At 34.8% G+C, this 14,263-nt stretch overlaps 1 protein-coding gene and 1 pseudogene across 2 annotated transcripts in view; one reads left to right on the top strand and one right to left on the bottom strand.

Moving 5' to 3' along the window:
- KLHDC10 (kelch domain containing 10) overlaps positions 1 to 14,263 on the top strand; it is a 46,786-nt gene that overhangs the window by 6,653 nt on the left and 25,870 nt on the right. The window lies entirely within an intron of this gene.
- On the bottom strand, positions 10,453 to 10,571 carry LOC118611092 (annotated as a pseudogene).

The following is a 14,263-nucleotide window of genomic DNA, read 5'->3' as shown; positions in this document are numbered from 1 at the left end:
TAAAACTCTTCCTTAACATTTCCATTTCTGTGTTTTTAATAGCTTTATTGAGATATAAATCACATACCAGACAACTTACCATTTAAAGTGTACAATGCAATGGCTTCTAGCATGTTTAGATATGTGCAATTATTACCACAGTCAATTTTAGAACATTTTTTTCATCTCACGAGGAGACCCCATATGCTTTAGCTGTCACTCCTTTATCCTCCTCCTTCTACCCCTCCCCATCCTTTACCTTAGCCTTAAGCAACTACTAATCTACGTTCTGTCTCTGTAGATTTCTCTCTTATGGCCTTTCTCATGTGAATGGAATCATTTAATATGTGGTCTTTTGTGATTGCCTTTCACTTTGTATTATGTTTTCAAAGTTCATCCATGTTGAAGCAGGTATCAGTAGTTCATTCTTTTTAATGGTTAAATAATATTTCATTATATGTGCCACATTTTGCTTAACTTTTTATTTATTGATGGACATTTAGATTGTTTCCACTCTTTGGCTGTGATGATTAATGCTGTTATAAACATTTCGGTACAGATTTCTGTGAGGACATATGTTTTTATTTCTCTTAGGTATATGCCTAGGAGTAGAATTGTTAGGTTATATGGTAACTCTGTGCTCTATGCTGAATTATTTGAGGAACTGCCAAACTTTTCCAAAGCAGCTGGAATTTTACATTTTTATCAGCAGTGTATGAGGGTTCTGATTTCTTCACATCCTTGTCAACACTTGTTATCTGACTTTGATTTTAACCATCCTAGTGGGTATGAAGTAGCATCTCTTTGTGGTTTCTGATTTGCATTTCCCTATGACTAATGATGTAAAACATCTTTTCTCTCTTTGTTCTTCTTTCTTTCTTCCTTTTCTTCCTTTCTTTTCCAGCTTTTTTGAGGTATAATTGGCATTAAGCATCTTTTCATATGCTTGTTGACTAATTGTATGTCTTTGGAGAAATGTCTTTTGATTTATTTTCTTCAGCACAGGAGTAGTTAATCCTTTAATTCTTTAATTTTTAATTGCATCATTTGCCTTTTTATTGTTGAAGTGCAAGAGTTCTTTATACATTCTAGCTACAAGTCCTTTATATATTTAGGTACAAGTCCCTTATCAGATACATACAAATATTTGCAGATATTTTTCTTATTCTGTACTTGTCTTTTCATGTTCTTAATTGTGTCCTTTGAAACACAAAATTTTTAAATTTCGAAGAAGTTCTGTTTATTCTTTCGTTGCCCTTGCCTTTGGTGTCATATCGGAGAAACCTTTGCCAAATCCAAGATCGTGAAAATCTATCCCTGTGTTTTTTTTTCTAGGAGTTTTGTAATGCACTTACATTTATGTCTTTGATTCATTTTAGTTAGTTTTTATGCTTGGTGTGAGGTAAGGGTTATCTTAACTGACCGTCCTATTGTCCCAGCATCATTTGTTGAAAAGACTGTTCTTTTCCTAGTGAATAATCTTAGTTTTCTTGCCAAAAATCAGTTGACCATAAACAAATAGGTTTATTTGTGGACTCGTGTTTCTATTCCATTGCTCTGTATGTCTGTCCGTATGCCAATACCATACCGCCTCAGTCACCAGTACTTTGGAGCAAGTTTTGAATTCAGAAAGTGTGCATCCTTCTTTATTCATTTTCAGTATTATTTTCACTATTCTGGGTCCTTTGCAGTTCCATATAAATTTGAGAATCAGCTTATCTATTTGTACGAAGAACTCAGCTGGGATTCTAACAGGGGTTGTGTTGAATCTGAACATCTGTTTAGGGAGTATTACCATCTTAATAATGTTAAGTCTTTCAGTCCCTGAACATGGGATATTTTTCCACTTATTTAGATCTTTACTTCTTTCAGTAATGTATTGATTTTTAGAGTTCATTATGATACCTTGCTTGCCTTTCTCAGTCCTGTCGTCCATGTCTTTTACTACGTTCCCAGCAGTGTTTGTACTCCTTTGCACTACTTGCAGTGAGGATTTCATTTCTGTGTTGGTTTTATTTTTTCTTTCCATTTCTTTTCTGCTCTTTGACTGCTTACATTTCATCTCTCTCCATTGTTTATCTTCCTTGAATTAGAATCTCTTAAATATTTTCTGCCGTTGAAGCATGATTAATTTTGGCAAAGCTTGTGTCTTCCACCTCCTACCACCACCACTCTAAAAGGATGTGAGCTCCTGATTAAAATTTGGAAAACCTTGAGAACTTGAAACAAAAGGGAAATCATCTATAGTAATTCCACTTAAAGACAACGTATCAACATTTTGATGATTTGCTTTCCTTGTTGTTCTTTCTCAGCGAATTATGTTTTATTTAATACTATGTAAATAATTACATATCACTAGTAGCAACTTGAGATTCTCTTAAAACTATTCTGTGTTTCAATGTTTTACTTATAAACATTGGTTTATGTTTTATTTTTCAGTAGAATCTGTTTCTCTCCAATTTATCATATGAATAATATTTTAGGTTTTTTTTTTTCTAGCTGTTGTCCTATTTTACTTATTCACAGACAAACTTTCAGAAAAAGTAGATTTTCTTGTTACATTTCTTCTTTTTTTTTCTCCCTTTAGTCTGTAGCAGTCTCACTTCTGCCCCGGTCATTCTACTCAGGTGCTCTTACTAAGGTGATAACTTCCTAACTGCTAAATCCTTAGTCTTCATTCCACCCAACTTCTCTAGATTTTGATTTTGACTAGCAATATGTAATGATTAGACAGTCTCTAATTTTGAAAAGCTCTTAGTCGTCCTTTTATCTCTTGAACTTCTCATTAGTTTTCCTTTATCTGCCCCTTAATATTGACGTCCAAGAGTATATCTGTTTATTTTTCTTTCTTACTCTTATATTTTCCTGGTGTTATCATAATATCCTGACAACACCCAAATCTGTCTCCAACTCAGACCTCTTTTCCTGTTGTTTGCCAATGGCTACTAGACACTGCCCCTCAAATGACTGATGAGTACCTTAAATCCAACATGTCCAAAAACAATTTCATCATCTTTCCTGCCAAACCTGCTCTTCCTTCTGTGCTTCTTATCCTGATGTAATGTACGTCTCATTAATTTAGTGACTCGAGCCAAAAACCTGGGAATGCCGTTAGATTTCTTTCCTTCGCTCACCCCTTATCTGATTGGTCACAAAGTCTTGTCAGTGTTCCTCCTCCCCCCAACTCTCCTGTTTTCCTCTTTCTACCTTTCCAACCCCATCCTTTGTCTTTCATTTCATATTTCAGCTATATAGTGTATTTGCAGTTGCCTGAATTCTTGGAACAAGATAGGTTGGAAGAGATTTAAAAAAAAAAATGTTATTTCCTGCAATACTGTGTCATGATTCTATACATACCATTTTTCCTTCTTATAATGCCATTCTCCTAATTGTCTCCTTAGACCGATCCAAGTATCTTTTATAGGCTTTTTTTCTATTCTCTCATTAATACAAATAGCTTACTTGTACTGAGTAGTTACTGTGTATCTGCCCTTGTTTAAGGCATTTAACAAGCATTAACTTATTTAGTCTTCAGAACTTTCTGAGATAAATAATTTTTTCATCCCCTTCTGTACTGAGGAACTGAGGCTTAGATAGAAGTTACATAACTCGCTCGAGGTTCGTATAGCTAATAAGTGTCAGATTGGGGTTCAAACCCCGTCCCTGAGACATCGAGGCCCACTGCGCCTCTTCTTTTTGCCGCCACCTTCCGTCGTGTGTACAGAGGGTCACAGTGCTTATGCTGAATTGCAATTGTTTGTTTTGAATTTATCTGCTTATTAACTATGGGCTCCCTAAAGGCAAAAATAATGTCTTACTCTCTATCACCTTCTACAGAGACTAGAACACTGTCCACCTTATAGGAGGCTTTTAGTAAATGTTTATGAATGAGTTAGTAATTGTCAGTGTCTACAGTCATTCATGCAAGAGAGTTGAGTATAAGTTATTATACATTATATAAGTCTAAATACATTTTTTTTTTTACCTAGGAATTTAGGACATACAATTTTTGTATGGCTTTTCCAAATACATTTTTTCCCCACATGCAACTTTATGTTGAATATTATCAGAAATAGTCATAGCATCCTTCCATCCATGCCTTGATTCTATCCCTTCTTGCCTTTTCATAAAATTTCCATTATTATCACTTCTCTGTCCTGTGCCTTAACTTCATTCTCTCCACCGACTCATTCCTGTAGCATTTGAGCTTGTTCAGGTTTTAGCTCTTCCGATTTCCCCTTTTCTTTTGCAGCCACGTTCGTGAAAGCGTTGACCAGAGTTGCTGTCTTCATTGCCGTGACTCCCCATCATCTCTTTAAAGTAGCTCTTGCTAAAGTCGCAGATGACTTCTGTGTTGTCAGATCAACTGGATGTTTTTCAGTCTCCATCTTACTTGATCTCTCTTCATTTTAAAACATCTTTCTTGCCTCGTTTCCTTGACATTGGGTCTGGTTGTCTTTTTTATGTATCTGGCCTCTCATACTTAGTATCCTTTGTCAGCTCTTCCTCTTCAGCAAGGGGTGAAAGTATTAGAGTTCTCCAGTCTTGACCCTATGCCTCCACCCTTCTTTTTTCAACTGTTTTAGGTGTTCTTTTCCAAACCAATGGTTTTCATTTTCCATTCACATGCAAATAAGCAAGGCCACTTTGTAACTTATGCCCAGATCTCTCTTGAGAGCCATATACTCGCTTTCTCCATTGTCTCCACTGCCTTATACCCCTCAAGTTCAGCATGACTAAAACTGAATTTGTGACCTTTCATTATTCTAAAAGTGAAGGGGAGCAATATTAGATAGTTGTAAGCAAAGGAGTGGGGAGTAATGTGATGTGACTTATATTTTTTGAAACTCCCTCTAGCTGCTGGATGGAGGATGGATTGTGGCATATGGTAAAAGTGAAGCATAAAGGCCATTTAGAAGACTATCGCAATAATCTAAGAAGATGATGGTGACTTGGACTAGGGTACAGTGCTGTTGGTACCGAGAAGTGATTAAATACGAGATATATTTTGAAAGTTGCATTAACAGGATTTACTGTGAGGTAAAAAGAAAAGAGAGGAATCAGGAAGACTCCTACATTTTTTTCTTAAGCAACTGGATGGTTGATGGTGTCCTTAAATGGGATGGAACAGACCGAAAGAAGCAGGGTTGTGGGGATGGATCAAGAATTCTGTTTTGGCTCTGTTAAACTTGTGATGCCTATTTGACCTCTAAGTAGAGGCTGTTGGGTAGGTGATCTTCAATATAAATCAAACTCAAGGAAGAGATGGAGGCTTGAGATATAAATTTTAGAATTATTAGCATACAAATGGTATTTGAAGCTAATGGGCTAAATGAGATTACAAAGGAAGGTTAAATAAAAGTAAGGGTAGAAAACTACATACAGCTCTTAAAGGTGAGAAGGAGAAGCAAGAAAAAAAGGTCAGTAAAATAAGACATCTAGGACTGCTTGGTTTCACAGAGGCCAGAGAAGAAAATGTTTTGTGAAGGAGGGAGATCTTGTCAGATGTGCCCGAGAACTTGAGTAAGATAAGGTTCAAAAGTGATGGACTCTGTACTGCTGTTACTGTAATACTGTAGGTTGTAATCTTGGATATAGAAGGCTTTTGTGGGCCTTCCTAGGGGCCTGTTAACTATAAATAACATGGGAATATATATTCAGAATTTCACATCACAACTGACATGTAAATTTAGCATTTTGAAATGCAGCTGAACTTCTTTTAATAGCCTGTATACTTTTTAAGGTTCGCTTTCTTTATTCTCCCTGAACAATTTTTTGAGGCCATTCTTTGGTGTTTTTGAACCCTCCAGATCATTAGACTTACCAGTATCTATACTGGGCAAGTTTTTAGAACACATAAAATTATGCTCACTTAAATATGTAAATTTAATTTTCTTTCCTTAAACTCATCCTTCCCTACCCCTCATTTTTAAAATTAATTTTTAAACTGAAAAATACTGCATAAACATGGTAAAATCAAATAGTGTACAAGAGAGACAAAATATCCCTTTTACTCTAGATTCATACTTTTCTGGTCTCTCCCCAGAGGTATTATCTGTTAAAATATTTGCATATAGGTATATATTACCTTTAATTTTAAATAAATTAGAGTACAACATAAAATATTCTTTCTGCCCCTGTCCTTTTCATTTTGTTTATTTTACTAAAAATATATTTAAAGGATCATTCTATGTTAGCACATTTAGATCTGATTTTTCTTCATGGCTGAAAGTATTATGTCGTATGGATGTACGATAATTAGCCAGCTATGCAAATGATAGTCATTTGAATTGTTCCTACACTCTTTAAAAATATTGCTGCAATACATAGTGATAAATATTTCCAACTTACCCTTTAATGTCTGTTTTTAAAGTTTTCTTCAAGTTACAGAACTTAAAAACTCACGCTTATATTTATCCCTTTATTTTACTCAACTTTCCCATCCAGCTAGTCTTTAGGTCCTTATGTTTTATCCCCAAAATAACATCACTAGCTAGGTGTTTTTACAAATATTTACTCATAAACCTGTAAGGAGTAGATACTGTTATTGTGCCCTTTACATAGAGAAGGACACTGAGGCCCAGTGGATAGGACCTTCTAAGGCCATAGGGCTAGCAAGGGACAGAGCCAGGACTTGGACACGGGCTGTTTCTAAAGTCCATGCTTGTCACCACTGTGCTGTGCTCTTCTCTGCCTCATGTCCTTCCCAGTTAGTTCTTTCTGTTACTACTGTAATTCAGGCCTTCACTGCCGTAAACTGAACTGCATTAATAATGTTTTTGTCATTCCCAGACTTCCTTTCTATTTCATCCTATCTACTAAAACAAGATTAATCTTTCTAAAGCATAACTATGGTTATTGCTTCCCAGACAAAAGTGGCTTCCTGCTGTGTTTAGAATCCAGCCTGATCTCCTGCCCTTACCTTTTATGTTTGCTGTAGCGTCAGAGAGTTTGCTCTAAGCTTTACTAAGATACGATCATTCAGTTGGCTATAAGAACTAGATAGTGAAATTAGAAGAATGATGACTAACAAAAAATGAGATAAGTAGTCTTTGTAGTTGAATGGTGCTTTTTTTGTTTCCCTTTTTTACCCACAGTAGCTCCTGCCATATGGTTTCAACAAACTGTCAACTCAGTTAATTTAAATCAGATGTGTAATTGATCAAACACTAACCACAAACATCTTGGTATCACATAAAACAAATTCCTTAAAATACACACAAATACACAAGCCTGATGGAGGAATATGAAATTTCTAATATGCACTCCAAACTGGGTACCTTAGAAAGAGGTAGTATATTTAGCTTTAAATACATGTGCATATACAAAACAAAATGTTGAGAAAACCTTTCAGGGAGAGAAATAACTTCTTAAAGTTGCATCAAATTTTTTTCTCAGTTATGATTTTAAATCCAAAACTTATCTCTGCATTTATAGAAAAAAAAATGCTTCAATGCAGATGTTCTTATGAAATGTTATCCTTTGACATTTTTATTTCTGAGTAAAGAATAGCTTTTCTTTCTGAATATAATGCATCATGCAGATGTCTTACTAGAAATCATGTCAATTTTGACAGTATTCATACCTGACATGTTTTAGTTTTGCATTTAAGATATTCACTCTCTGCTTGTTACATAACAGAATTATCAAATTTTCAGAACAGCTTGTTTTTGTATATTAGGTATTTTAAGTTTTTAAATTATCAAACATTAAAAATTTGTTATTTAGTGAATATTTTATTGCTTTTTGCTGCATTTAGTTCAACACAGGCTTTTATTGCCTTTGGTTATAGGTATTTCCTTAGAAGACATTGCATTTGCCAACAGAAAATGGTGACCTGAGAAAAGGGAAAGCGAGTTTGTACAGAACAATTGTGTTTTCATGTTCAAAATGGAATTCTTTTCTAGTTTTAACCAAGGAACAGAGCTAATAGTTAATAATTGACATTTCAGGATACAGTCATTTAACTATTAGAATTTGAGGATTTCCTTTTGTTTAGTTCCTTAGTTTTATTTGCAGAAATAGAGAGTGCTCTGTGTCTCTATAGAGCTACCCATCTTTGGTGCTCCTTAAGGGGGTGGGGGAGGTTGCAAACCATTAGTACACCAGGCATTGTCAAAATGTATTGATTTAAAAATCAATAGTCTCCTACATCTACGTTCACCTAATACATAGTCTTTTCTTTTTTCTTTCTCTCTCTCTCTCTCAAGGATGTTTTTGAGGAGAGAGGTTATTCTCTGGATGCTTGTTAGAGTGCAAGAAATCCAGAAGCAAGAAAAGACCAAATGTAGTCCAACTCCTGAGTGGGTTATCACTCTAAGTTTTCATTTCAGTATAATTAGGATACAAAATTTAGTTGTTAGTAAAGAAACTGAGTTATTTTCTAGGGTTGTAGGATGAATTCTCTACTCATTCTTTTAAAAAATAAAGTTTTGCTGTAGATAAAAAGGAAGGAGGCGATAGTGAATTAAGAAAAGCAGATCTTCTAGCTGTAGTTTACATGGTAAGACAGGCACATTGACACCGACCCACATACAGCACAAATGCAGGCAGTCTTTTTTAAAAATCTTAAACATAGAAAACAACCTGTAAGCAGTAAAAAAAGTTTTAAAATTAACTTTTCATCTTTTACCTTTTTCCTTTCTTCTAAAACTCCTTAGAATCATAAATTGTGAAAATTAAAAAGACCTTGGAAGTCATCTTGCCCTATTTTCTACCCAGTGTGGGAATCCTTTCCACAATAGCTCTAATGTTTTTATTCTAAAGCTCTATTTTAAAGAGGTCTACTTATTTCAACCTCTTAGATTAATTGGCTGCCTATTACTTTGCGAAGAGAATTGTCATATTATTTGTTGGCTCGCATTATTACAAAGAGTTGTCATAAATTCAGCTGCAACTTCTGGGAGTTTCTCCCAGTTTTGTCTTCTGGTAGAATGTGGAATAAGTCTATTCATTCTGCCATTTACCTGCCCTTTTGAAAACAGTAATACCACTCTGGGTCTAAATTCTTTTTTTTTTAAATTTTTTTAACCTGGGGTCCATCAGTTCATGAATCTGTGGCTGGTCTCCAGGGGATTATATCATATGTAAAATTATGAGTATATGTGTATTTTGTGGAGGAGAGACCCAATAATTTTTATTAGTCTCAGTGGAACCTGATTTCCCACCAAAGTTAACATGCCTGACGTATTGGGATGGACCTGGTAATCTGCTTTTTGTTTTATTATTCTTAAAAGCTTGCAATGAGCCAGCTAGTCCAGAATCTCTAGAACCACTGCACTAGGTAAGTTCTAAGATTCTTGGAGCAGTTCTGATTCTATTGAGAATCGTAGATTTTTTAGAGCTTCAGAGACCATCTGGTATACATATAGTTTATGGTGTATTTATAGTTAATTCTTCTTATCAAAAGATTAAACTGGTCGAAGGGTGGGATTTTATGTAAAAGTTTATTTCAGAGTCTTGACAGCCATTCATAAACATTAAGAATGTGGTAGTACTATTTTAAATCAGGAGTGTTCCCAGGATTTTTGTTTGTTAGATGCAGATTTAATATTTTAATCTAACAGGTTTATGAATTATAATGCATTTTGCTTAATTTATAATCTGTAAAATTTTTAGCCTGTTTTTAAAAATTATTTCTAAGGAAGGAGAGTATAACTTAGAATTGTCATTTATGACCACTGGTTTCAAATATCATATCAACATTTTGAAACAGTTTAAGACTGATTCAACTCTTTCTGTGCCTCCTTTGTCCCCCAAAGACGAAACTCCTCAACAAGCAAGCCTGTTTTTTCAGTAAAATAATACTTGGATAACTAATAATATAAACTAAAATGATGAAGAACAGCTTAAGATTTGAAGATGCCTCTCAAATAGGGTATGATTACTTTACTTTTATAGAAGGAAAGAAGTTATGATAAGCCTACTCTTTGCTACACATGTTGAGACAAGAGACTAAAGTATAAGAAAACAAATATGAAATATGGTGGGGAAATGAACACGTTTTATTGAACAACAGAAATGACAAGCAACAGAGAAGGTGGGAACCAGGAATTTTATTCCCTTATCATTTATTCCTTTCTTGCCAAAAATATTTGAGTTGGCTAATAAACAGATATGAAAATAGAATGTTTAAAACAAAAAAACAAACGAGGTGTGGTTGAAAAACAGAAAATATAGCATATCAGATATCTGGGGGTGCAAATAGCTGCTTTTGTCTCAATGGTGTAACTCCCTAAAAGTAACACTTCCTGTGTGTGTATTAGAGAAGTACAGTAGAAACCAATAAGTAGTCACACCATAGCTGGAAGGCCCTTAAAAGAATCAGAGTGCAAGTTCAAGTTGCCAGTACAGTTCTCTTTTTTTCTTTCCTTTTATAAATTCAAGTCCATATTTATTCAGATGTAGTTTTTACCTAACGTCCTTTTTCTGTCCCAGGATCCCATTCATTCATTCATTCATTCATTCATTTTACGCCCATAGCACCTGGTCTTCCTAGTTGGTCTCCCATCCAAGTACTAACCGGGCCTGACCCTGCTTAGGTTCTGAGATCAGGCAGGATCGGGCACATTCAGGGTGGCATGGCCGTAGACCCAGGATCCCATTTAGGATACACAGTAATTATATATAGTCATCATGTCTCTTTAGGCTCTTCTAGACTGTGATAGTTTCTGAGACTTTTAAAATTTATTATTTAAAAAATATTTTTTTCTCAGTTACAGTTGACATTCAATATTATATTTCAGGTGTAAGGATAGTGGTTAAACATTTGTATAACTTAGGAAGTGATTCCCCCATAAGTCCGGTGCCCACCTGGCACCATTCATAGTTCTTACAACATCATCGACTATATTCCCCATGCTGTACTTCACATCTCCATGACTGTTTTGTAACTGCCAATTGTCCTACTTCGTCCCTTCACCTTTTTTCACTCAGTCCCCCGTGCCACCTCCCATCTGGCAACCATCAGTTTGTCCAGTGTATCTGTGAGTTTGTTTCTGTTTCAGCACAGTTCTTAATCATTTTTTTGACTCCTAAAAACCTAAGGGATGAGAAATGTTAGTTATTCCATTACTTATAATGACTTGCTCTGGTTTTTATTCTGAATGAAGTGACAGTATGATAGTATAATGGGGGATAATACCAGAATCTTGGGAGAGGAGAGCAACTTCTTCAGAGGGTCGGGGGAGTGTACTTTTGGCTGAGAATCACGGTCTTTGTAGTCATTCCTCCATTCATTCATTTAACAAGTAATTATCCAGTGCCCTGATTAGACACACTTTTTCAGGTGCCAACTTGAATTGTGACTAAGAGTATTATTGCAAAGTGGTTAAGAGTGATTTGGATCCAAACTGCGTGGGTTTGAATCCCAAATTTTTCACTTGCTTAGCTAAGTGACCTTGGGCAAATTACTCAACCTTTCTGTCTTAGTTTCCTGTAAATTGGGAATCATCATAATATCTATCTCATAGAGTTGTGGTGAGGATTAAACGGGTTCTTGCAATGGTATTGTTATTAAGGAATGTACTTGTTTCTCTCTCTCTCTCTCTCTCTCTCACACACACACACACACACACACACCACCACCACCACCACCACCACCACCACCACCACCATGACTAATTAAACCATAATATAGTGCAGTATAGCTCTGTAACTCATATCTTAGATTATATTGATTTATACACCACTTTGTTTCAGAAAGGATTTGAGATAGAACTGAAGCCACCTAAGAAATATTCTATGCCCAAACAGCACAACAGAACTAAGATATGGGGTTTAGATCTTGTTTTCAAAGGCAAAAGGCAGAGATTTAAAAATGAGCGTATGTAAGTGCTAGGAATAAATACCAAATAAACGTTATTTCTCCTCCGTTTAAAAGAAAGTCATTTACTTAACAAGTGGGTCATTGCTAGCCTTAAGTATGCCATTGTGCAAAATTTTTAAAAAATGCCTCTTTCAGGTAGGCATAGTCCTGTAGGTGCATTGGGGAGTAGAGTTCAGGCTGGATTTTAGACCCCACCCCAATTTAGCCACTTGGCCTGGAGCTCTTGTACTGTAAGTGATCTGTACAACTGTGCAGATTCTAAATACAGTATTAATTTGCTTCTCTTCTGAAATTCTTTATAGATACTGAATTGTATAAAGCATTAGGATTATACCACATGGCATAGCCATCTAAATCAGAATTCTTAGATCATGTTCTCTAGCAATAATTCTCATTATTAAAATATTTTGTGGTGTTTCAGATTTATCATTTTGAATACAGTCTGCCCCATATCAGTATAATCAGATTTTTTCTTCATTTTGGTTTTTATTTATTTATTTTTTATGTTTTGCTTTAAAATATTATAGATTTGTATGCAATTGTAAGAATACAGAGAGATCTATATATTGCTTCATCCAGTTTCCTTGAATGATAACATCTTGTTAATGTTGTACAATAAACACAACCAGGAAATCAACACTGATACCGCTGACCTTCCTCAGATCTCATTAGTTTTACGTGCACTTGTGTGTGTGTGTGTGTTTGTATTGAGTCGTACAGTTTTATCAAAATTACCATTCTCCATCTCGGTAATTTTGTCATTTCAAGAATGTTATACATATGTAATCTTACAACATGTGACCTTTGACATTGGCTTTTTTCCTTGAGAGCCATCCAAGTTGCTGCACATACCAGTAGTTCGTCGATACTGAGTAGTTTGCCACAGTTCCCAGTTCGTTTAACCATTCATTCGTTGGAAGGTCATTTCTAGGTTTTGGCTATTACAGATGAAGCTTCTATGCACATTTGTGTACAGGTTTTTCTGTAACTCTAAATTTCTTTTTTCTCCAGTTTACTTGGTTTTAAATTTCATCAAATACTTTTTCTGTAATAATTGAGATGATCATATAGTTTTCCTCCTTGCTCTGTTAATGTGGTGAACTGTATTGATTTTTGAATGGTAAATCAGCCTTACTTTCTTGGAATAAACTTCACTTGGTCATGATACATCCTCCTTTTTATATCACTTTGATTTGATTTGGTAGTATTTTGTTCAGAATTTTTGTGCCTGTGTCTATAAGGGATGTTGACCTGTAATTGTTTTTAATGTCTTTATCAGATTTTGATATCAGGGTTCTACTAGTCTCCTAAGCGAGTTTCTCTAGTCTCTGAAAACGTTTGTGTAGGGTAGGTATATCTTCCTTAAATGTTTGGAGTGAAGCGATCTAGTATTCTTAATTTTTTACACAATACTTAAATTTGTATTTTCTATTGATATCTATATTAACCTCTTTCTGTATCTTCCCTCTGAACAAGACAAGGACTTTACCATTCATCTGCTTTCCCTTTTCCCTCCCAATGCTCTTCTTACTCTCACAGTTATTCCTGTCGATATCATCTGAGATCGTAGTTTTGAATGTTAGTTAACCTTCTGTGGATGTGTTTTCCAGTTGGCATTAATTGGCGTTTACTTAAACTTAAAGGCCTTACTGGCTTCTCTCCTTAAACTCGTTTGTTGTACCTTGTTTATTATTCTTGTATTAAATTTTTTAAAATTTCAGATAAATGTCTTTGAGTAATTCTTTCAGAAGTCTGAAGGAAGCAAAATTTTTGTGTCCTTTAACTTCAAAAATGCCTTATCTGTTTTACTCACACTGAGAGTTTGAGTAGATATAGAATTCTGGGTTTAAAAGTTTAACTATTTGTCCCAGGACCATCTGTTGAAAAGACTGTTCTTTCTTCATTTCATAGTCTTGTCACCCTTGTCAAAAGTAAATTGACCATAGATATATGGGTTTCTTTGTGCACTCTTTTATTCCATTGATATATATATGTATGTATGTATATAGTCATCCTTATGTTAATATTGCATTGTTCTGAATACTGTATCTTTGTAGTAAGTTTTGAAATCAGGAAATGTGAGCCTTCCAATTTAGTTCATTTTCAAGGTGGTTGTGGTTTTTCTGGATTCCTCGCATTTCCATATGAAGTTTAGGACTAGCTTGTCCACGTTTGCAAGAAAAGCAGTTGGAATTTTGTTAGAGTTTGCTTAATTCTCTTTTATATTTAACTTTAAAAAATGTTTTCCACTCTTTTTTCTTCTAAACTATATTCTGATGAAGTTCTTATCCCCATCTTTTGGATTACTAATTTAATTTGCTCTTTAAGTATATGTTTTCAGTCCTTAATTAGGTTTTTTAGTTCAGTGATCAAAATTTAATTTCCAAGAGTTCCAACTGATTTCTTTTTAAATAAATGTTATCTTGCATATTTCTGAGGATATTAATTGTACTTAAT

The sequence above is a fragment of the Rousettus aegyptiacus genome, unplaced genomic scaffold (genome assembly GCF_014176215.1).
Source record: "Rousettus aegyptiacus isolate mRouAeg1 unplaced genomic scaffold, mRouAeg1.p scaffold_m13_p_13, whole genome shotgun sequence".
Classification (NCBI taxonomy): Eukaryota; Metazoa; Chordata; class Mammalia; order Chiroptera; family Pteropodidae; genus Rousettus; species Rousettus aegyptiacus.
This window is presented reverse-complemented; position numbering and strand designations above follow the sequence as displayed.